The sequence below is a fragment of the Triturus cristatus genome, chromosome 4_1 (genome assembly GCF_964204655.1).
Source record: "Triturus cristatus chromosome 4_1, aTriCri1.1, whole genome shotgun sequence".
Taxonomy (NCBI): Eukaryota; Metazoa; Chordata; class Amphibia; order Caudata; family Salamandridae; genus Triturus; species Triturus cristatus.
Genome location: NC_140585.1, coordinates 120118046 through 120141896, shown reverse-complemented (window position 1 = coordinate 120141896; position 23851 = coordinate 120118046). Strand labels below are relative to the sequence as shown.

Below are 23851 nucleotides of genomic sequence, written 5' to 3'. Positions count from 1 at the left end.
TTAATCAATCATTTCTTATTAAAGCAGATTATTTTTGGCTAGGAATTTCTGATTTGTAATCATTTATGAAAAAAGATTGCTTCTCCTAACCAAAAGAAGCAAAGCTGCCTATTACAATACTGTGAATTGATTGAGGGCATGCCCTAACCTCATGGAGGTGAGCACTGTTGAACTGAAGCCAATATGTCCTCGTTAGTATAGTGGTCAGTATCCCCGCCTGTCACGCGGGAGACCGGGGTTCAATTCCCCGACGGGGAGACGATTCCTTTTATTCACACAATTAAATAAAATGATGTACTTAATAACATTGTAAACTATATTTGTCATTATCCTTGTCTATTACGATTGAGATAAACGTTGAATTCAGTGATGGCCAAATTGCTTACAGATGTGTTAACTAAAAGTCAGAATATGCTCAGAATATTTCAATCTGCACAGACCATACCATCAAAAACAATTTACATCTATAATCTAATGGAAATGGAATGAAGCAGTGGGGAATCTTATGCTTCTGCTCAACTCTAGGGGCTAGATTTAGAAGTGGAGTGGATGCTTTTTGTTAGTAGTGACCCCTGGTGGTAAATGGTTATAAGCTGCAAATGGTAAAGTGAGCTGATTGTATATATATATATATATATATATATATATATATACATATACATAGATAGATAGAAAGATAGATAGACAGATCGATAAATAGGTATTTATTTTAATCAATCATTTCTTATTAAAGCAGATTATTTTTGGCTAGGAATTTCTGATTTGTAATCATTTATGAAAAAAGATTGCTTCTCCTAACCAAAAGAAGCAAAGCTGCCTATTACAATACTGTGAATTCATTGAGGGCATGCCCTAACCTCATGGAGGTGAGCACTGTTGTACTGAAGCCAATATGTCCTCGTTAGTATAGTGGTCAGTATCCCCGCCTGTCACGTGGGAGACCGGGGTTCAATTCCCCGACGGGGAGACGATTCCTTTTATTCGCACAATTAAATAAAATGATGTACTTAATAACATTGTAAACTATATTTGTCATTATCCTTGTCTATTACGATTGAGATAAACGTTGAATTCAGTGATGGCCAAATTGCTTACAGATGTGTTAACTAAAAGTCAGAATATGCTCTGAATATTTCAATCTGCACAGACCATACCATCAAAAACAATTTACATCTGTAATCTAATGGAAAATGGAATGAAGCAGTGGGGAATCTTATGCTTCTGCTCAACTCTAGGGGCTGGATTTAGAAGTGGAGTGGATGCTTTTTGTTAGTAGTGACCCCTGGTGGTAAATGGTTATAAGCTGCAAATGTTAAAGTGAGCTGATTGTATATATATATATATATATATATATATATATATATATATATACATATACATAGATAGATAGAAAGATAGATAGACAGATCGATAAATAGGTATTTATTTTAATCAATCATTTCTTATTAAAGCAGATTATTTTTGGCTAGGAATTTCTGATTTGTAATCATTTATGAAAAAAGATTGCTTCTCCTAACCAAAAGAAGCAAAGCTGCCTATTACAATACTGTGAATTCATTGAGGGCATGCCCTAACCTCATGGAGGTGAGCACTGTTGAACTGAAGCCAATATGTCCTCGTTAGTATAGTGGTCAGTATCCCCGCCTGTCACGTGGGAGACCGGGGTTCAATTCCCCGACGGGGAGACGATTCCTTTTATTCGCACAATTAAATAAAATGATGTACTTAATAACATTGTAAACTATATTTGTCATTATCCTTGTCTATTACGATTGAGATAAACGTTGAATTCAGTGATGGCCAAATTGCTTACAGATGTGTTAACTAAAAGTCAGAATATGCTCTGAATATTTCAATCTGCACAGACCATACCATCAAAAACAATTTACATCTATAATCTAATGGAAAATGGAATGAAGCAGTGGGGATAAGCTGCAAATGGTAAAGTCAGCTCACTTTACCATTTGCAGCTTATAACCATTTACCACCAGGGGTCACTACTAACAAAAAGCATCCACTCCACTTCTAAATCTAGCCCCTAGAGTTGAGCAGTAGCATAAGATTCCCCACTGCTTCATTCCATTTCCATTAGATTATAGATGTAAATTGTTTTTGATGGTATGGTCTGTGCAGATTGAAATATTCAGAGCATATTCTGACTTTTAGTTAACACATCTGTAAGCAATTTGGCCATCACTGAATTCAACGTTTATCTCAATCGTAATAGACAAGGATAATGACAAATATAGTTTACAATGTTATTAAGTACATCATTTTATTTAATTGTGTGAATAAAAGGAATCATCTCCCCGTCGGGGAATTGAACCCCGGTCTCCCGCGTGACAGGCGGGGATACTGACCACTATACTAACGAGGACATATTGTCTTCAGTTCAACAGTGCTCACCTTCATGAGGTTAGGGCATGCCCTCAATCAATTCACAGTATTGTAATAGGCAGCTTTGCTTCTTTTGGTTAGGAGAAGCAATCTTTTTTCATAAATGATTACAAATCAGAAATTCCTAGCCAAAAATAATCTGCTTTAATAAGAAATGATTGATTAAAATAAATACCTATTTATCGATCTGTCTATCTATCTTTCTATCTATCTATGTATATATATATATATATATATATATATATATATACAATCAGCTCACTTTACCATTTGCAGCTTATAACCATTTACCACCAGGGGTCACTACTAACAAAAAGCATCCACTCCACTTCTAAATCTAGCCCCTAGAGTTGAGCAGAAGCATTAGATTCCCCACTGCTTCATTCCATTTCCATTAGATTATAGATGTAAATTGTTTTTGATGGTATGGTCTGTGCAGATTGAAATATTCAGAGCATATTCTGACTTTTAGTTAACACATCTGTAAGCAATTTGGCCATCACTGAATTCAACGTTTATCTCAATCGTAATAGAGAAGGATAATGACAAATATAGTTTACAATGTTATTAAGTACATCATTTTATTTAATTGTGTGAATAAAAGGAATCGTATCCCCGTCGGGGAATTGAACCCCGGTCTCCCGCGTGACAGGCGGGGATACTGACCACTATACTAACGAGGACATATTGGCTTCAGTTCAACAGTGCTCACCTCCATGAGGTTAGGGCATGCCCTCAATCAATTCACAGTATTGTAATAGGCAGCTTTGCTTCCTTTGGTTAGGAGAAGCAATCTTTTTTCATAAATGATTACAAATCAGAAATTCCTAGCCAAAAATAATCTGCTTTAATAAGAAATGATTGATTAAAATAAATACCTATCTATCGATCTGTCTATCTATCTTTCTATCTATCTATGTATATGTATATATATATATATATATACAATCAGCTCACTTTACCATTTGCAGCTTATAACCATTTACCTCCAGGGGTCACTACTAACAAAAAGCATCCACTCCACTTCTAAATCTAGCCCCTAGAGTTGAGCAGAAGCATAAGATTCCCCACTGCTTCATTCCATTTCCATTAGATTATAGATGTAAATTGTTTTTGATGGTATGGTCTGTGCAGATTGAAATATTCAGAGCATATTCTGACTTTTAGTTAACACATCTGTAAGCAATTTGGCCATCACTGAATTCAACGTTTATCTCAATCGTAATAGAGAAGGATAATGACAAATATAGTTTACAATGTTATTAAGTACATCATTTTATTTAATTGTGTGAATAAAAGGAATCGTCTCCCCGTCGGGGAATTGAACCCCGGTCTCCCGCGTGACAGGCGGGGATACTGACCACTATACTAACGAGGACATATTGGCTTCAGTTCAACAGTGCTCACCTCCATGAGGTTAGGGCATGCCCTCAATCAATTCACAGTATTGTAATAGGCAGCTTTGCTTCCTTTGGTTAGGAGAAGCAATCTTTTTTCATAAATGATTACAAATCAGAAATTCCTAGCCAAAAATAATCTGCTTTAATAAGAAATGATTGATTAAAATAAATACCTATCTATCGATCTGTCTATCTATCTTTCTATCTATCTATGTATATGTATATATATATATATATATATATATATATACTATCAGCTCACTTTACCATTTGCAGCTTATAACCATTTACCACCAGGGGTCACTACTAACAAAAAGCATCCACTCCACTTCTAAATCTAGCCCCTAGAGTTGAGCAGAAGCATAAGATTCCCCACTGCTTCATTCCATTTCCATTAGATTATAGATGTAAATTTTTTTTGATGGTATGGTCTGTGCAGATTGAAATATTCAGAGCATATTCTGACTTTTAGTTAACACATCTGTAAGCAATTTGGCCATCACTGAATTCAACGTTTATCTCAATCGTAATAGACAAGGATAATGACAAATATAGTTTACAATGTTATTAAGTACATCATTTTATTTAATTGTGTGAATAAAAGGAATCGTCTCCCCGTCGGGGAATTGAACCCCGGTCTCCCGCGTGACAGGCGGGGATACTGACCACTATACTAACGAGGACATATTGGCTTCAGTTCAACAGTGCTCACCTTCATGAGGTTAGGGCATGCCCTCAATCAATTCACAGTATTGTAATAGGCAGCTTTGCTTCTTTTGGTTAGGAGAAGTAATCTTTTTTCATAAATGATTACAAATCAGAAATTCCTAGCTAAAAATAATCTGCTTTAATAAGAAATGATTGATTAAAATAAATACCTATTTATCGATCTGTCTATCTATCTTTCTATCTATCTATGTATATATATATATATATATATATATATATATATATATATATATATATATATACAATCAGCTCACTTTACCATTTGCAGCTTATAACCATTTACCACCAGGGGTCACTACTAACAAAAAGCATCCACTCCACTTCTAAATCTAGCCCCTAGAGTTGAGCAGAAGCATAAGATTCCCCACTGCTTCATTCCATTTCCATTGGATTATAGATGTAAATTGTTTTTGATGGTATGGTCTGTGCAGATTGAAATATTCAGAGCATATTCTGACTTTTAGTTAACACATCTGTAAGCAATTTGGCCATCACTGAATTCAACGTTTATCTCAATCGTAATAGACAAGGATAATGACAAATATAGTTTACAATGTTATTAAGTACATCATTTTATTTAATTGTGTGAATAAAAGGAATCGTCTCCCCGTCGGGGAATTGAACCCCGGTCTCCCGCGTGACAGGCGGGGATACTGACCACTATACTAACGAGGACATATTGTCTTCAGTTCAACAGTGCTCACCTCCATGAGGTTAGGGCATGCCCTCAATCAATTCACAGTATTGTAATAGGCAGCTTTGCTTCGTTTGGTTAGGAGAAGCAATCTTTTTTCATAAATGATTACAAATCCGAAATTCCTAGCCAAAAATAATCTGCTTTAATAAGAAATGATTGATTAAAATAAATACCTATTTATCGATCTGTCTATCTATCTTTCTATCTATCTATGTATATGTATATATATATATATATATATATATACAATCAGCTCACTTTACCATTTGCAGCTTATAACCATTTACCACCAGGGGTCACTACTAACAAAAAGCATCCACTCCACTTCTAAATCTAGCCCCTAGAGTTGAGCAGAAGCATAAGATTCCCCACTGCTTCATTCCATTTCCATTAGATTATAGATGTAAATTGTTTTTGATGGTATGGTCTGTGCAGATTGAAATATTCAGAGCATATTCTGACTTTTAGTTAACACATCTGTAAGCAATTTGGCCATCACTGAATTCAACGTTTATCTCAATCGTAATAGACAAGGATAATGACAAATATAGTTTACAATGTTATTAAGTACATCATTTTATTCAATTGTGTGAATAAAAGGAATCGTCTCCCCGTCGGGGAATTGAACCCCGGTCTCCCGCGTGACAGGCGGGGATACTGACCACTATACTAACGAGGACATATTGGCTTCAGTTCAACAGTGCTCACCTTCATGAGGTTAGGGCATGCCCTCAATCAATTCACAGTATTGTAATAGGCAGCTTTGCTTCTTTTGGTTAGGAGAAGTAATCTTTTTTCATAAATGATTACAAATCAGAAATTCCTAGCTAAAAATAATCTGCTTTAATAAGAAATGATTGATTAAAATAAATACCTATTTATCGTTCTGTCTATCTATCTTTCTATCTATCTATGTATATATATATATATATATATATATATATATATATATATACAATCAGCTCACTTTACCATTTGCAGCTTATAACCATTTACCACCAGGGGTCACTACTAACAAAAAGCATCCACTCCACTTCTAAATCTAGCCCCTAGAGTTGAGCAGTAGCATAAGATTCCCCACTGCTTCATTCCATTTCCATTAGATTATAGATGTAAATTGTTTTTGATGGTATGGTCTGTGCAGATTGAAATATTCAGAGCATATTCTGACTTTTAGTTAACACATCTGTAAGCAATTTGGCCATCACTGAATTCAACGTTTATCTCAATCGTAATAGAGAAGGATAATGACAAATATAGTTTACAATGTTATTAAGTACATCATTTTATTTAATTGTGTGAATAAAAGGAATCGTCTCCCCGTCGGGGAATTGAACCCCGGTCTCCCGCGTGACAGGCGGGGATACTGACCACTATACTAACGAGGACATATTGGCTTCAGTTCAACAGTGCTCACCTCCATGAGGTTAGGGCATGCCCTCAATCAATTCACAGTATTGTAATAGGCAGCTTTGCTTCTTTTGGTTAGGAGAAGCAATCTTTTTTCATAAATGATTACAAATCCGAAACTCCTAGCCAAAAATAATCTGCTTTAATAAGAAATGATTGATTAAAATAAATACCTATTTATCGATCTGTCTATCTATCTTTCTATCTATCTATGTATATGTATATATATATATATATATATATATATATATATTAGGCCTGGGCAAAAATTTCGTTCCGTTCGCGGAAATTGCGATAATTTGACATTTTTGCGTTCCGCGGAGAGCGCGAAAATGTCAAAAATTCCGGTTTCCGCAGCTTGGCGATAATTTGTTTCTTGCTCGCGCTGTAAAATGATACATTCTCGCGCGCGCGCGATCGCCTTACCTGAATCCCTGCGTTCGCCGACGAGTTTTCTTGATCCGGTCGCGTTCTCCATGAGATGTTGTATTGTTTTTAGCCATTTGCGCTGTCTCGCGACAGTTCGCGCCCGCAGTGACGTCATGCGTCGCGCGATCACGTCTTTCTTCTCGCGATCATGCACCGCGAGAACAACTCAAAACAAGATGGCCGCGCCCGCAAGCAACCACATGGGTAAGTTGGCGACCCGCAACCATGCAGAAAATCTCGCGAACATGCCGGAAAAAAACTTCCGCATCTTCGCGATATTTCTGCTTGTTTGCGATAATTTTAAACATTCTCGCGATAATTTGCGAAGGTTAATTCCGCAAATTCCGCCCACCCCTAATATATATACAATCAGCTCACTTTAACATTTGCAGCTTATAACCATTTACCACCAGGGGTCACTACTAACAAAAAGCATCCACTCCACTTCTAAATCTAGCCCCTAGAGTTGAGCAGAAGCATAATATTCCCCACTGCTTCATTCCATTTCCATTAGATTATAGATGTAAATTGTTTTTGATGGTATGGTCTGTGCAGATTGAAATATTCAGAGCATATTCTGACTTTTAGTTAACACAGCTGTAAGCAATTTGGCCATCACTGAATTCAACGTTTATCTCAATCGTAATAGACAAGGATAATGACAAATATAGTTTACAATGTTATTAAGTACATCATTTTATTTAATTGTGTGAATAAAAGGAATCGTCTCCCCGTCGGGGAATTGAACCCCGGTCTCCCGCGTGACAGGCGGGGATACTGACCACTATACTAACGAGAACATATTGTCTTCAGTTCAACAGTGCTCACCTCCATGAGGTTAGGGCATGCCCTCAATCAATTCACAGTATTGTAATAGGCAGCTTTGCTTCGTTTGGTTAGGAGAAGCAATCTTTTTTCATAAATGATTACAAATCCGAAATTCCTAGCCAAAAATAATCTGCTTTAATAAGAAATGATTGATTAAAATAAATACCTATTTATCGATCTGTCTATCTATCTTTCTATCTATCTATGTATATGTATATATATATATATATATATATATATATACAATCAGCTCACTTTACCATTTGCAGCTTATAACCATTTACCACCAGGGGTCACTACTAACAAAAAGCATCCACTCCACTTCTAAATCTAGCCCCTAGAGTTGAGCAGAAGCATAAGATTCCCCACTGCTTCATTCCATTTCCATTAGATTATAGATGTAAATTGTTTTTGATGGTATGGTCTGTGCAGATTGAAATATTCAGAGCATATTCTGACTTTTAGTTAACACATCTGTAAGCAATTTGGCCATCACTGAATTCAACGTTTATCTCAATCGTAATAGACAAGGATAATGACAAATATAGTTTACAATGTTATTAAGTACATCATTTTATTTAATTGTGTGAATAAAAGGAATCGTCTCCCCGTCGGGGAATTGAACCCCGGTCTCCCGCGTGACAGGCGGGGATACTGACCACTATACTAACGAGGACATATTGGCTTCAGTTTAACAGTGCTCACCTCCATGAGGTTAGGGCATGCCCTCAATCAATTCACAGTATTGTAATAGGCAGCTTTGCTTCTTTTGGTTAGGAGAAGCAATCTTTTTTCATAAATGATTACAAATCAGAAATTCCTAGCCAAAAATAATCTGCTTTAATAAGAAATGATTGATTAAAATAAATACCTATTTATCGATCTGTCTATCTATCTTTCTATCTATCTATGTATATGTATATATATATATATATATATACAATCAGCTCACTTTACCATTTGCAGCTTATAACCATTTACCACCAGGGGTCACTACTAACAAAAAGCATCCACTCCACTTCTAAATCTAGCCCCTAGAGTTGAGCAGAAGCATAAGATTCCCCACTGCTTCATTCCATTTCCATTAGATTATAGATGTAAATTGTTTTTGATGGTATGGTCTGTGCAGATTGAAATATTCAGAGCATATTCTGACTTTTAGTTAACACATCTGTAAGCAATTTGGCCATCACTGAATTCAACGTTTATCTCAATCGTAATAGAGAAGGATAATGACAAATATAGTTTACAATGTTATTAAGTACATCATTTTATTTAATTGTGTGAATAAAAGGAATCGTCTCCCCGTCGGGGAATTGAACCCCGGTCTCCCGCGTGACAGGCGGGGATACTGACCACTATACTAACGAGGACATATTGGCTTCAGTTCAACAGTGCTCACCTCCATGAGGTTAGGGCATGCCCTCAATCAATTCACAGTATTGTAATAGGCAGCTTTGCTTCGTTTGGTTAGGAGAAGCAATCTTTTTTCATAAATGATTACAAATCCGAAATTCCTAGCCAAAAATAATCTGCTTTAATAAGAAATGATTGATTAAAATAAATACCTATTTATCGATCTGTCTATCTATCTTTCTATCTATCTATGTATATGTATATATATATATATATATATACAATCAGCTCACTTTACCATTTGCAGCTTATAACCATTTACCACCAGGGGTCACTACTAACAAAAAGCATCCACTCCACTTCTAAATCTAGCCCCTAGAGTTGAGCAGAAGCATAAGATTCCCCACTGCTTCATTCCATTTCCATTAGATTATAGATGTAAATTGTTTTTGATGGTATGGTCTGTGCAGATTGAAATATTCAGAGCATATTCTGACTTTTAGTTAACACAGCTGTAAGCAATTTGGCCATCACTGAATTCAACGTTTATCTCAATCGTAATAGACAAGGATAATGACAAATATAGTTTACAATGTTATTAAGTACATCATTTTATTTAATTGTGTGAATAAAAGGAATCGTCTCCCCGTCGGGGAATTGAACCCCGGTCTCCCGCGTGACAGGCGGGGATACTGACCACTATACTAACGAGGACATATTGTCTTCAGTTCAACAGTGCTCACCTCCATGAGGTTAGGGCATGCCCTCAATCAATTCACAGTATTGTAATAGGCAGCTTTGCTTCGTTTGGTTAGGAGAAGCAATCTTTTTTCATAAATGATTACAAATCCGAAATTCCTAGCCAAAAATAATCTGCTTTAATAAGAAATGATTGATTAAAATAAATACCTATTTATCGATCTGTCTATCTATCTTTCTATCTATCTATGTATATGTATATATATATATATATATATATATATATACAATCAGCTCACTTTACCATTTGCAGCTTATAACCATTTACCACCAGGGGTCACTACTAACAAAAAGCATCCACTCCACTTCTAAATCTAGCCCCTAGAGTTGAGCAGAAGCATAAGATTCCCCACTGCTTCATTCCATTTCCATTAGATTATAGATGTAAATTGTTTTTGATGGTATGGTCTGTGCAGATTGAAATATTCAGAGCATATTCTGACTTTTAGTTAACACATCTGTAAGCAATTTGGCCATCACTGAATTCAACGTTTATCTCAATCGTAATAGACAAGGATAATGACAAATATAGTTTACAATGTTATTAAGTACATCATTTTATTTAATTGTGTGAATAAAAGGAATCGTCTCCCCGTCGGGGAATTGAACCCCGGTCTCCCGCGTGACAGGCGGGGATACTGACCACTATACTAACGAGGACATATTGGCTTCAGTTTAACAGTGCTCACCTCCATGAGGTTAGGGCATGCCCTCAATCAATTCACAGTATTGTAATAGGCAGCTTTGCTTCTTTTGGTTAGGAGAAGCAATCTTTTTTCATAAATGATTACAAATCAGAAATTCCTAGCCAAAAATAATCTGCTTTAATAAGAAATGATTGATTAAAATAAATACCTATTTATCGATCTGTCTATCTATCTTTCTATCTATCTATGTATATGTATATATATATATATATATATACAATCAGCTCACTTTACCATTTGCAGCTTATAACCATTTACCACCAGGGGTCACTACTAACAAAAAGCATCCACTCCACTTCTAAATCTAGCCCCTAGAGTTGAGCAGAAGCATAAGATTCCCCACTGCTTCATTCCATTTCCATTAGATTATAGATGTAAATTGTTTTTGATGGTATGGTCTGTGCAGATTGAAATATTCAGAGCATATTCTGACTTTTAGTTAACACATCTGTAAGCAATTTGGCCATCACTGAATTCAACGTTTATCTCAATCGTAATAGAGAAGGATAATGACAAATATAGTTTACAATGTTATTAAGTACATCATTTTATTTAATTGTGTGAATAAAAGGAATCGTCTCCCCGTCGGGGAATTGAACCCCGGTCTCCCGCGTGACAGGCGGGGATACTGACCACTATACTAACGAGGACATATTGGCTTCAGTTCAACAGTGCTCACCTCCATGAGGTTAGGGCATGCCCTCAATCAATTCACAGTATTGTAATAGGCAGCTTTGCTTCGTTTGGTTAGGAGAAGCAATCTTTTTTCATAAATGATTACAAATCCGAAATTCCTAGCCAAAAATAATCTGCTTTAATAAGAAATGATTGATTAAAATAAATACCTATTTATCGATCTGTCTATCTATCTTTCTATCTATCTATGTATATGTATATATATATATATATATATACAATCAGCTCACTTTACCATTTGCAGCTTATAACCATTTACCACCAGGGGTCACTACTAACAAAAAGCATCCACTCCACTTCTAAATCTAGCCCCTAGAGTTGAGCAGAAGCATAAGATTCCCCACTGCTTCATTCCATTTCCATTAGATTATAGATGTAAATTGTTTTTGATGGTATGGTCTGTGCAGATTGAAATATTCAGAGCATATTCTGACTTTTAGTTAACACATCTGTAAGCAATTTGGCCATCACTGAATTCAACGTTTATCTCAATCGTAATAGAGAAGGATAATGACAAATATAGTTTACAATGTTATTAAGTACATCATTTTATTTAATTGTGTGAATAAAAGGAATCGTCTCCCCGTCGGGGAATTGAACCCCGGTCTCCCACGTGACAGGCAGGGATACTGACCACTATACTAACGAGGACATATTGTCTTCAGTTCAACAGTGCTCACCTCCATGAGGTTAGGGCATGCCCTCAATCAATTCACAGTATTGTAATAGGCAGCTTTGCTTCGTTTGGTTAGGAGAAGCAATCTTTTTTCATAAATGATTACAAATCCGAAATTCCTAGCCAAAAATAATCTGCTTTAATAAGAAATGATTGATTAAAATAAATACCTATTTTTCGATCTGTCTATCTATCTTTCTATCTATCTATGTATATGTATATATATATATATATATATATATATACAATCAGCTCACTTTACCATTTGCAGCTTATAACCATTTACCACCAGGGGTCACTACTAACAAAAAGCATCCACTCCACTTCTAAATCTAGCCCCTAGAGTTGAGCAGAAGCATAATATTCCCCACTGCTTCATTCCATTTCCATTAGATTATAGATGTAAATTGTTTTTGATGGTATGGTCTGTGCAGATTGAAATATTCAGAGCATATTCTGACTTTTAGTTAACACATCTGTAAGCAATTTGGCCATCACTGAATTCAACGTTTATCTCAATCGTAATAGACAAGGATAATGACAAATATAGTTTACAATGTTATTAAGTACATCATTTTATTTAATTGTGTGAATAAAAGGAATCGTCTCCCCGTCGGGGAATTGAACCCCGGTCTCCCGCGTGACAGACGGGGATACTGACCACTATACTAACGAGGACATATTGTCTTCAGTTCAACAGTGCTCACCTCCATGAGGTTAGGGCATGCCCTCAATCAATTCACAGTATTGTAATAGGCAGCTTTGCTTCGTTTGGTTAGGAGAAGCAATCTTTTTTCATAAATGATTACAAATCAGAAATTCCTAGCCAAAAATAATCTGCTTTAATAAGAAATGATTGATTAAAATAAATACCTATTTATCGATCTGTCTATCTATCTTTCTATCTATCTATGTGTATATATATATATATATATATATATATATATACAATCAGCTCACTTTACCATTTGCAGCTTATAACCATTTACCACCAGGGGTCACTACTAACAAAAAGCATCCACTCCACTTCTAAATCTAGCCCCTAGAGTTGAGCAGAAGCATAATATTCCCCACTGCTTCATTCCATTTCCATTAGATTATAGATGTAAATTGTTTTTGATGGTATGGTCTGTGCAGATTGAAATATTCAGAGCATATTCTGACTTTTAGTTAACACATCTGTAAGCAATTTGGCCATCACTGAATTCAACGTTTATCTCAATCGTAATAGACAAGGATAATGACAAATATAGTTTACAATGTTATTAAGTACATCATTTTATTTAATTGTGTGAATAAAAGGAATCGTCTCCCCGTCGGGGAATTGAACCCCGGTCTCCCGCGTGACAGGCGGGGATACTGACCACTATACTAACGAGGACATATTGTCTTCAGTTCAACAGTGCTCACCTTCATGAGGTTAGGGCATGCCCTCAATCAATTCACAGTATTGTAATAGGCAGCTTTGCTTCTTTTGGTTAGGAGAAGCAATCTTTTTTCATAAATGATTACAAATCAGAAATTCCTAGCCAAAAATAATCTGCTTTAATAAGAAATGATTGATTAAAATAAATACCTATCTATCAATCTGTCTATCTATCTTTCTATCTATCTATGTATATGTATATATATATATATATATATATATATATATACTATCAGCTCACTTTACCATTTGCAGCTTATAACCATTTACCACCAGGGGTCACTACTAACAAAAAGCATCCACTCCACTTCTAAATCTAGCCCCTAGAGTTGAGCAGAAGCATAAGATTCCCCACTGCTTCATTCCATTTCCATTAGATTATAGATGTAAATTGTTTTTGATGGTATGGTCTGTGCAGATTGAAATATTCAGAGCATATTCTGACTTTTAGTTAACACATCTGTAAGCAATTTGGCCATCACTGAATTCAACGTTTATCTCAATCGTAATAGAAAAGGATAATGACAAATATAGTTTACAATGTTATTAAGTACATCATTTTATTTAATTGTGTGAATAAAAGGAATCGTCTCCCCGTCGGGGAATTGAACCCCGGTCTCCCGCGTGACAGGCGGGGATACTGACCACTATACTAACGAGGACATATTGGCTTCAGTTCAACAGTGCTCACCTCCATGAGGTTAGGGCATGCCCTCAATCAATTCACAGTATTGTAATAGGCAGCTTTGCTTCTTTTGGTTAGGAGAAGCAATCTATTTTCATAAATGATTACAAATCAGAAATTCCTAGCCAAAAATAATCTGCTTTAATAAGAAATGATTGATTAAAATAAATACCTATTTATCGATCTTTCTATCTATCTTTCTATCTATCTATGTATATGTATATATATATATATATATATATACAATCAGCTCACTTTACCATTTGCAGCTTATAACCATTTACCACCAGGGGTCACTACTAACAAAAAGCATCCACTCCACTTCTAAATCTAGCCCCTAGAGTTGAGCAGAAGCATAAGATTCCCCACTGCTTCATTCCATTTCCATTAGATTATAGATGTAAATTGTTTTTGATGGTATGGTCTGTGCAGATTGAAATATTCAGAGCATATTCTGACTTTTAGTTAACACATCTGTAAGCAATTTGGCCATCACTGAATTCAACGTTTATCTCAATCGTAATAGACAAGGATAATGACAAATATAGTTTACAATGTTATTAAGTACATCATTTTATTCAATTGTGTGAATAAAAGGAATCGTCTCCCCGTCGGGGAATTGAACCCCGGTCTCCCGCGTGACAGGCGGGGATACTGACCACTATACTAACGAGGACATATTGGCTTCAGTTCAACAGTGCTCACCTTCATGAGGTTAGGGCATGCCCTCAATCAATTCACAGTATTGTAATAGGCAGCTTTGCTTCTTTTGGTTAGGAGAAGTAATCTTTTTTCATAAATGATTACAAATCAGAAATTCCTAGCTAAAAATAATCTGCTTTAATAAGAAATGATTGATTAAAATAAATACCTATTTATCGATCTGTCTATCTATCTTTCTATCTATCTATGTATATGTATATATATATATATATATATATATATACAATCAGCTCACTTTACCATTTGCAGCTTATAACCATTTACCACCAGGGGTCACTACTAACAAAAAGCATCCACTCCACTTCTAAATCTAGCCCCTAGAGTTGAGCAGAAGCATAATATTCCCCACTGCTTCATTCCATTTCCATTAGATTATAGATGTAAATTGTTTTTGATGGTATGGTCTGTGCAGATTGAAATATTCAGAGCATATTCTGACTTTTAGTTAACACATCTGTAAGCAATTTGGCCATCACTGAATTCAACGTTTATCTCAATCGTAATAGACAAGGATAATGACAAATATAGTTTACAATGTTATTAAGTACATCATTTTATTTAATTGTGTGAATAAAAGGAATCGTCTCCCCGTCGGGGAATTGAACCCCGGTCTCCCGCGTGACAGACGGGGATACTGACCACTATACTAACGAGGACATATTGTCTTCAGTTCAACAGTGCTCACCTCCATGAGGTTAGGGCATGCTCTCAATCAATTCACAGTATTGTAATAGGCAGCTTTGCTTCGTTTGGTTAGGAGAAGCAATCTTTTTTCATAAATGATTACAAATCCGAAATTCCTAGCCAAAAATAATCTGCTTTAATAAGAAATGATTGATTAAAATAAATACCTATTTATCGATCTGTCTATCTATCTTTCTATCTATCTATGTATATATATATATATATATATATATATATATACAATCAGCTCACTTTACCATTTGCAGCTTATAACCATTTACCACCAGGGGTCACTACTAACAAAAAGCATCCACTCCACTTCTAAATCTAGCCCCTAGAGTTGAGCAGAAGCATAATATTCCCCACTGCTTCATTCCATTTCCATTAGATTATAGATGTAAATTGTTTTTGATGGTATGGTCTGTGCAGATTGAAATATTCAGAGCATATTCTGACTTTTAGTTAACACATCTGTAAGCAATTTGGCCATCACTGAATTCAACGTTTATCTCAATCGTAATAGACAAGGATAATGACAAATATAGTTTACAATGTTATTAAGTACATCATTTTATTTAATTGTGTGAATAAAAGGAATCGTCTCCCCGTCGGGGAATTGAACCCCGGTCTCCCGCGTGACAGGCGGGGATACTGACCACTATACTAACGAGGACATATTGTCTTCAGTTCAACAGTGCTCACCTTCATGAGGTTAGGGCATGCCCTCAATCAATTCACAGTATTGTAATAGGCAGCTTTGCTTCTTTTGGTTAGGAGAAGTAATCTTTTTTCATAAATGATTACAAATCAGAAATTCCTAGCTAAAAATAATCTGCTTTAATAAGAAATGATTGATTAAAATAAATACCTATTTATCGATCTGTCTATCTATCTTTCTATCTATCTATGTATATGTATATATATATATATATATATATATATACAATCAGCTCACTTTACCATTTGCAGCTTATAACCATTTACCACCAGGGGTCACTACTAACAAAAAGCATCCACTCCACTTCTAAATCTAGCCCCTAGAGTTGAGCAGAAGCATAATATTCCCCACTGCTTCATTCCATTTCCATTAGATTATAGATGTAAATTGTTTTTGATGGTATGGTCTGTGCAGATTGAAATATTCAGAGCATATTCTGACTTTTAGTTAACACATCTGTAAGCAATTTGGCCATCACTGAATTCAACGTTTATCTCAATCGTAATAGACAAGGATAATGACAAATATAGTTTACAATGTTATTAAGTACATCATTTTATTTAATTGTGTGAATAAAAGGAATCGTCTCCCCGTCGGGGAATTGAACCCCGGTCTCCCGCGTGACAGACGGGGATACTGACCACTATACTAACGAGGACATATTGTCTTCAGTTCAACAGTGCTCACCTCCATGAGGTTAGGGCATGCTCTCAATCAATTCACAGTATTGTAATAGGCAGCTTTGCTTCGTTTGGTTAGGAGAAGCAATCTTTTTTCATAAATGATTACAAATCCGAAATTCCTAGCCAAAAATAATCTGCTTTAATAAGAAATGATTGATTAAAATAAATACCTATTTATCGATCTGTCTATCTATCTTTCTATCTATCTATGTATATATATATATATATATATATATATATATACAATCAGCTCACTTTACCATTTGCAGCTTATAACCATTTACCACCAGGGGTCACTACTAACAAAAAGCATCCACTCCACTTCTAAATCTAGCCCCTAGAGTTGAGCAGAAGCATAATATTCCCCACTGCTTCATTCCATTTCCATTAGATTATAGATGTAAATTGTTTTTGATGGTATGGTCTGTGCAGATTGAAATATTCAGAGCATATTCTGACTTTTAGTTAACACATCTGTAAGCAATTTGGCCATCACTGAATTCAACGTTTATCTCAATCGTAATAGACAAGGATAATGACAAATATAGTTTACAATGTTATTAAGTACATCATTTTATTTAATTGTGTGAATAAAAGGAATCGTCTCCCCGTCGGGGAATTGAACCCCGGTCTCCCGCGTGACAGGCGGGGATACTGACCACTATACTAACGAGGACATATTGTCTTCAGTTCAACAGTGCTCACCTTCATGAGGTTAGGGCATGCCCTCAATCAATTCACAGTATTGTAATAGGCAGCTTTGCTTCTTTTGGTTAGGAGAAGCAATCTTTTTTCATAAATGATTACAAATCAGAAATTCCTAGCCAAAAATAATCTGCTTTAATAAGAAATGATTGATTAAAATAAATACCTATCTATCGATCTGTCTATCTATCTTTCTATCTATCTATGTATATGTATATATATATATATATATATATATATATACTATCAGCTCACTTTACCATTTGCAGCTTATAACCATTTACCACCAGGGGTCACTACTAACAAAAAGCATCCACTCCACTTCTAAATCTAGCCCCTAGAGTTGAGCAGAAGCATAAGATTCCCCACTGCTTCATTCCATTTCCATTAGATTATAGATGTAAATTGTTTTTGATGGTATGGTCTGTGCAGATTGAAATATTCAGAGCATATTCTGACTTTTAGTTAACACATCTGTAAGCAATTTGGCCATCACTGAATTCAACGTTTATCTCAATCGTAATAGAAAAGGATAATGACAAATATAGTTTACAATGTTATTAAGTACATCATTTTATTTAATTGTGTGAATAAAAGGAATCGTCTCCCCGTCGGGGAATTGAACCCCGGTCTCCCGCGTGACAGGCGGGGATACTGACCACTATACTAACGAGGACATATTGGCTTCAGTTCAACAGTGCTCACCTCCATGAGGTTAGGGCATGCCCTCAATCAATTCACAGTATTGTAATAGGCAGCTTTGCTTCTTTTGGTTAGGAGAAGCAATCTATTTTCATAAATGATTACAAATCAGAAATTCCTAGCCAAAAATAATCTGCTTTAATAAGAAATGATTGATTAAAATAAATACCTATTTATCGATCTTTCTATCTATCTTTCTATCTATCTATGTATATGTATATATATATATATATATATATACAATCAGCTCACTTTACCATTTGCAGCTTATAACCATTTACCACCAGGGGTCACTACTAACAAAAAGCATCCACTCCACTTCTAAATCTAGCCCCTAGAGTTGAGCAGAAGCATAAGATTCCCCACTGCTTCATTCCATTTCCATTAGATTATAGATGTAAATTGTTTTTGATGGTATGGTCTGTGCAGATTGAAATATTCAGAGCATATTCTGACTTTTAGTTAACACATCTGTAAGCAATTTGGCCATCACTGAATTCAACGTTTATCTCAATCGTAATAGACAAGGATAATGACAAATATAGTTTACAATGTTATTAAGTACATCATTTTATTCAATTGTGTGAATAAAAGGAATCGTCTCCCCGTCGGGGAATTGAACCCCGGTCTCCCGCGTGACAGGCGGGGATACTGACCACTATACTAACGAGGACATATTGGCTTCAGTTCAACAGTGCTCACCTTCATGAGGTTAGGGCATGCCCTCAATCAATTCACAGTATTGTAATAGGCAGCTTTGCTTCTTTTGGTTAGGAGAAGTAATCTTTTTTCATAAATGATTACAAATCAGAAATTCCTAGCTAAAAATAATCTGCTTTAATAAGAAATGATTGATTAAAATAAATACCTATTTATCGTTCTGTCTATCTATCTTTCTATCTATCTATGTATATATATATATATATATATATATATATATATATTTACAATCAGCTCACTTTACCATTTGCAGCTTATAACCATTTACCACCAGGGGTCACTACTAACAAAAAGCATCCACTCCACTTCTAAATCTAGCCCCTAGAGTTGAGCAGAAGCATAAGATTCCCCACTGCTTCATTCCATTTCCATTAGATTATAGATGTAAATTGTTTTTGATGGTATGGTCTGTGCAGATTGAAATATTCAGAGCATATTCTGACTTTTAGTTAACACATCTGTAAGCAATTTGGCCATCACTGAATTCAACGTTTATCTCAATCGTAATAGACAAGGATAATGACAAATATAGTTTACAATGTTATTAAGTACATCATTTTATTTAATTGTGTGAATAAAAGGAATCGTCTCCCCGTCGGGGAATTGAACCCCGGTCTCCCGCGTGACAGGCGGGGATACTGACCACTATACTAACGAGGACATATTGGCTTCAGTTCAACAGTGCTCACCTCCATGAGGTTAGGGCATGCCCTCAATCAATTCACAGTATTGTAATAGGCAGCTTTGCTTCCTTTGGTTAGGAGAAGCAATCTTTTTTCATAAATGATTACAAATCAGAAATTCCTAGCCAAAAATAATCTGCTTTAATAAGAAATGATTGATTAAAATAAATACCTATTTATCGATCTGTCTATCTATCTTTCTATCTATCTATGTATATGTATATATATATATATATATATACAATCAGCTCACTTTACCATTTGCAGCTTATAACCATTTACCACCAGGGGTCACTACTAACAAAAAGCATCCACTCCACTTCTAAATCTAGCCCCTAGAGTTGAGCAGAAGCATAAGATTCCCCACTGCTTCATTCCATTTCCATTAGATTATAGATGTAAATTGTTTTTGATGGTATGGTCTGTGCAGATTGAAATATTCAGAGCATATTCTGACTTTTAGTTAACACATCTGTAAGCAATTTGGCCATCACTGAATTCAACGTTTATCTCAATCGTAATAGAGAAGGATAATGACAAATATAGTTTACAATGTTATTAAGTACATCATTTTATTTAATTGTGTGAATAAAAGGAATCGTCTCCCCGTCGGGGAATTGAACCCCGGTCTCCCACGTGACAGGCGGGGATACTGACCACTATACTAACGAGGACATATTGGCTTCAGTTCAACAGTGCTCACCTCCATGAGGTTAGGGCATGCCCTCAATCAATTCACAGTATTGTAATAGGCAGCTTTGCTTCGTTTGGTTAGGAGAAGCAATCTTTTTTCATAAATGATTACAAATCCGAAATTCCTAGCCAAAAATAATCTGCTTTAATAAGAAATGATTGATTAAAATAAATACCTATTTATCGATCTGTCTATCTATCTTTCTATCTATCTATGTATATGTATATATATATATATATATATATATATATATACAATCAGCTCACTTTACCATTTGCAGCTTATAACCATTTACCACCAGGGGTCACTACTAACAAAAAGCATCCACTCCACTTCTAAATCTAGCCCCTAGAGTTGAGCAGAAGCATAATATTCCCCACTGCTTCATTCCATTTCCATTAGATTATAGATGTAAATTGTTTTTGATGGTATGGTCTGTGCAGATTGAAATATTCAGAGCATATTCTGACTTTTAGTTAACACATCTGTAAGCAATTTGGCCATCACTGAATTCAACGTTTATCTCAATCGTAATAGACAAGGATAATGACAAATATAGTTTACAATGTTATTAAGTACATCATTTTATTTAATTGAGTGAATAAAAGGAATCGTCTCCCCGTCGGGGAATTGAACCCCGGTCTCCCGCGTGACAGGCGGGGATACTGACCACTATACTAACGAGGACATATTGTCTTCAGTTCAACAGTGCTCACCTCCATGAGGTTAGGGCATGCCCTCAATCAATTCACAGTATTGTAATAGGCAGCTTTGCTTCGTTTGGTTAGGAGAAGCAATCTTTTTTCATAAATGATTACTAATCCGAAATTCCTAGCCAAAAATAATCTGCTTTAATAAGAAATGATTGATTAAAATAAATACCTATTTATCGATCTGTCTATCTATCTTTCTATCTATCTATGTATATGTATATATATATATATATATATATATATATATACAATCAGCTCACTTTACCATTTGCAGCTTATAACCATTTACCACCAGGGGTCACTACTAACAAAAAGCATCCACTCCACTTCTAAATCTAGCCCCTAGAGTTGAGCAGAAGCATAATATTCCCCACTGCTTCATTCCATTTCCATTAGATTATAGATGTAAATTGTTTTTGATGGTATGGTCTGTGCAGATTGAAATATTCAGAGCATATTCTGACTTTTAGTTAACACATCTGTAAGCAATTTGGCCATCACTGAATTCAACGTTTATCTCAATCGTAATAGACAAGGATAATGACAAATATAGTTTACAATGTTATTAAGTACATCATTTTATTTAATTGTGTGAATAAAAGGAATCGTCTCCCCGTCGGGGAATTGAACCCCGGTCTCCCGCGTGACAGGCGGGGATACTGACCACTATACTAACGAGGACATATTGTCTTCAGTTCAACAGTGCTCACCTTCATGAGGTTAGGGCATGCCCTCAATCAATTCACAGTATTGTAATAGGCAGCTTTGCTTCTTTTGGTTAGGAGAAGCAATCTTTTTTCATAAATGATTACAAATCAGAAATTCCTAGCCAAAAATAATCTGCTTTAATAAGAAATGATTGATTAAAATAAATACCTATTTATCGATCTGTCTATCTATCTTTCTATCTATCTATGTATATGTATATATATATATATATATATACAATCAGCTCACTTTACCATTTGCAGCTTATAACCATTTACCACCAGGGGTCACTACTAACAAAAAGCATCCACTCCACTTCTAAATCTAGCCCCTAGAGTTGAGCAGAAGCATAAGATTCCCCACTGCTTCATTCCATTTCCATTAGATTATAGATGTAAATTGTTTTTGATGGTATGGTCTGTGCAGATTGAAATATTCAGAGCATATTCTGACTTTTAGTTAACACATCTGTAAGCAATTTGGCCATCACTGAATTCAACGTTTATCTCAATCGTAATAGAAAAGGATAATGACAAATATAGTTTACAATGTTATTAAGTACATCATTTTATTTAATTGTGTGAATAAAAGGAAGCGTCTCCCCGTCGGGGAATTGAACCCCGGTCTCCCGCGTATATACATATACATAGATAGATAGAAAGATAGATAGACAGATCGATAAATAGGTATTTATTTTAATCAATCATTTCTTATTAAAGCAGATTATTTTTGGCTAGGAATTTCGGATTTGTAATCATTTATGAAAAAAGATTGCTTCTCCTAACCAAACGAAGCAAAGCTGCCTATTACAATACTGTGAATTGATTGAGGGCATGCCCTAACCTCATGGAGGTGAGCACTGTTGAACTGAAGACAATATGTCCTCGTTAGTATAGTGGTCAGTATCCCCGCCTGTCACGCGGGAGACCGGGGTTCAATTCCCCGACGGGGAGACGATTCCTTTTATTCACACAATTAAATAAAATGATGTACTTAATAACATTGTAAACTATATTTGTCATTATCCTTGTCTATTACGATTGAGATAAACGTTGAATTCAGTGATGGCCAAATTGCTTACAGATGTGTTAACTAAAAGTCAGAATATGCTCTGAATATTTCAATCTGCACGGACCATACCATCAAAAACAATTTACATCTATAATCTAATGGAAATGGAATGAAGCAGTGGGGAATATTATGCTTCTGCTCAACTCTAGGGGCTAGATTTAGAAGTGGAGTGGATGCTTTTTGTTAGTAGTGACCCCTGGTGGTAAATGGTTATAAGCTGCAAATGGTAAAGTGAGCTGATTGTATATATATATATATATATATATATATACATATACATAGATAGATAGAAAGATAGATAGACAGATCGATAAATAGGTATTTATTTTAATCAATCATTTCTTATTAAAGCAGATTATTTTTGGCTAGGAATTTCGGATTTGTAATCATTTATGAAAAAAGATTGCTTCTCCTAACCAAACGAAGCAAAGCTGCCTATTACAATACTGTGAATTGATTGAGGGCATGCCCTAACCTCATGGAGGTGAGCACTGTTGAACTGAAGCCAATATGTCCTCGTTAGTATAGTGGTCAGTATCCCCGCCTGTCACGTGGGAGACCGGGGTTCAATTCCCCGACGGGGAGACGATTCCTTTTATTCACACAATTAAATAAAATGATGTACTTAATAACATTGTAAACTATATTTGTCATTATCCTTCTCTATTACGATTGAGATAAACGTTGAATTCAGTGATGGCCAAATTGCTTACAGATGTGTTAACTAAAAGTCAGAATATGCTCTGAATATTTCAATCTGCACAGACCATACCATCAAAAACAATTTACATCTATAATCTAATGGAAATGGAATGAAGCAGTGGGGAATCTTATGCTTCTGCTCAACTCTAG

The 23851-nt window shown here is 35.4% G+C and overlaps 23 non-coding genes across 23 annotated transcripts; 2 read left to right on the top strand and 21 right to left on the bottom strand.

The window, feature by feature from the left end:
* Positions 1-186: 186 nt before the first annotated feature.
* Positions 187-258, top strand: TRNAD-GUC (transfer RNA aspartic acid (anticodon GUC)). Its single transcript has one exon. It is a non-coding gene; the product is annotated as a tRNA-Asp (tRNA).
* A 2047-nt stretch (positions 259-2305) lies between these two features.
* TRNAD-GUC (transfer RNA aspartic acid (anticodon GUC)) lies at positions 2306-2377 on the bottom strand. Its single transcript has one exon. It is a non-coding gene; the product is annotated as a tRNA-Asp (tRNA).
* A 1326-nt stretch (positions 2378-3703) lies between these two features.
* TRNAD-GUC (transfer RNA aspartic acid (anticodon GUC)) lies at positions 3704-3775 on the bottom strand. Its single transcript has one exon. It is a non-coding gene; the product is annotated as a tRNA-Asp (tRNA).
* Positions 3776-4408: 633 nt separating this feature from the next.
* On the bottom strand, positions 4409-4480 carry TRNAD-GUC (transfer RNA aspartic acid (anticodon GUC)). Its single transcript has one exon. It is a non-coding gene; the product is annotated as a tRNA-Asp (tRNA).
* A 649-nt stretch (positions 4481-5129) lies between these two features.
* TRNAD-GUC (transfer RNA aspartic acid (anticodon GUC)) lies at positions 5130-5201 on the bottom strand. Its single transcript has one exon. It is a non-coding gene; the product is annotated as a tRNA-Asp (tRNA).
* Positions 5202-5830: 629 nt separating this feature from the next.
* Positions 5831-5902, bottom strand: TRNAD-GUC (transfer RNA aspartic acid (anticodon GUC)). The gene has a single exon. It is a non-coding gene; the product is annotated as a tRNA-Asp (tRNA).
* A 637-nt stretch (positions 5903-6539) lies between these two features.
* TRNAD-GUC (transfer RNA aspartic acid (anticodon GUC)) lies at positions 6540-6611 on the bottom strand. The gene has a single exon. It is a non-coding gene; the product is annotated as a tRNA-Asp (tRNA).
* Positions 6612-8494: 1883 nt separating this feature from the next.
* On the bottom strand, positions 8495-8566 carry TRNAD-GUC (transfer RNA aspartic acid (anticodon GUC)). The gene has a single exon. It is a non-coding gene; the product is annotated as a tRNA-Asp (tRNA).
* A 625-nt stretch (positions 8567-9191) lies between these two features.
* TRNAD-GUC (transfer RNA aspartic acid (anticodon GUC)) lies at positions 9192-9263 on the bottom strand. Its single transcript has one exon. It is a non-coding gene; the product is annotated as a tRNA-Asp (tRNA).
* Positions 9264-9888: 625 nt separating this feature from the next.
* TRNAD-GUC (transfer RNA aspartic acid (anticodon GUC)) lies at positions 9889-9960 on the bottom strand. The gene has a single exon. It is a non-coding gene; the product is annotated as a tRNA-Asp (tRNA).
* A 633-nt stretch (positions 9961-10593) lies between these two features.
* On the bottom strand, positions 10594-10665 carry TRNAD-GUC (transfer RNA aspartic acid (anticodon GUC)). The gene has a single exon. It is a non-coding gene; the product is annotated as a tRNA-Asp (tRNA).
* Positions 10666-11290: 625 nt separating this feature from the next.
* TRNAD-GUC (transfer RNA aspartic acid (anticodon GUC)) lies at positions 11291-11362 on the bottom strand. The gene has a single exon. It is a non-coding gene; the product is annotated as a tRNA-Asp (tRNA).
* Positions 11363-13393: 2031 nt separating this feature from the next.
* Positions 13394-13465, bottom strand: TRNAD-GUC (transfer RNA aspartic acid (anticodon GUC)). The gene has a single exon. It is a non-coding gene; the product is annotated as a tRNA-Asp (tRNA).
* Positions 13466-14100: 635 nt separating this feature from the next.
* TRNAD-GUC (transfer RNA aspartic acid (anticodon GUC)) lies at positions 14101-14172 on the bottom strand. The gene has a single exon. It is a non-coding gene; the product is annotated as a tRNA-Asp (tRNA).
* A 627-nt stretch (positions 14173-14799) lies between these two features.
* On the bottom strand, positions 14800-14871 carry TRNAD-GUC (transfer RNA aspartic acid (anticodon GUC)). The gene has a single exon. It is a non-coding gene; the product is annotated as a tRNA-Asp (tRNA).
* Positions 14872-16203: 1332 nt separating this feature from the next.
* TRNAD-GUC (transfer RNA aspartic acid (anticodon GUC)) lies at positions 16204-16275 on the bottom strand. The gene has a single exon. It is a non-coding gene; the product is annotated as a tRNA-Asp (tRNA).
* Positions 16276-17607: 1332 nt separating this feature from the next.
* On the bottom strand, positions 17608-17679 carry TRNAD-GUC (transfer RNA aspartic acid (anticodon GUC)). Its single transcript has one exon. It is a non-coding gene; the product is annotated as a tRNA-Asp (tRNA).
* A 633-nt stretch (positions 17680-18312) lies between these two features.
* TRNAD-GUC (transfer RNA aspartic acid (anticodon GUC)) lies at positions 18313-18384 on the bottom strand. The gene has a single exon. It is a non-coding gene; the product is annotated as a tRNA-Asp (tRNA).
* Positions 18385-19011: 627 nt separating this feature from the next.
* On the bottom strand, positions 19012-19083 carry TRNAD-GUC (transfer RNA aspartic acid (anticodon GUC)). Its single transcript has one exon. It is a non-coding gene; the product is annotated as a tRNA-Asp (tRNA).
* Positions 19084-19718: 635 nt separating this feature from the next.
* Positions 19719-19790, bottom strand: TRNAD-GUC (transfer RNA aspartic acid (anticodon GUC)). Its single transcript has one exon. It is a non-coding gene; the product is annotated as a tRNA-Asp (tRNA).
* Positions 19791-21122: 1332 nt separating this feature from the next.
* On the bottom strand, positions 21123-21194 carry TRNAD-GUC (transfer RNA aspartic acid (anticodon GUC)). Its single transcript has one exon. It is a non-coding gene; the product is annotated as a tRNA-Asp (tRNA).
* Positions 21195-21829: 635 nt separating this feature from the next.
* On the bottom strand, positions 21830-21901 carry TRNAD-GUC (transfer RNA aspartic acid (anticodon GUC)). The gene has a single exon. It is a non-coding gene; the product is annotated as a tRNA-Asp (tRNA).
* A 908-nt stretch (positions 21902-22809) lies between these two features.
* TRNAD-GUC (transfer RNA aspartic acid (anticodon GUC)) lies at positions 22810-22881 on the top strand. Its single transcript has one exon. It is a non-coding gene; the product is annotated as a tRNA-Asp (tRNA).
* Positions 22882-23851: the final 970 nt, after the last annotated feature.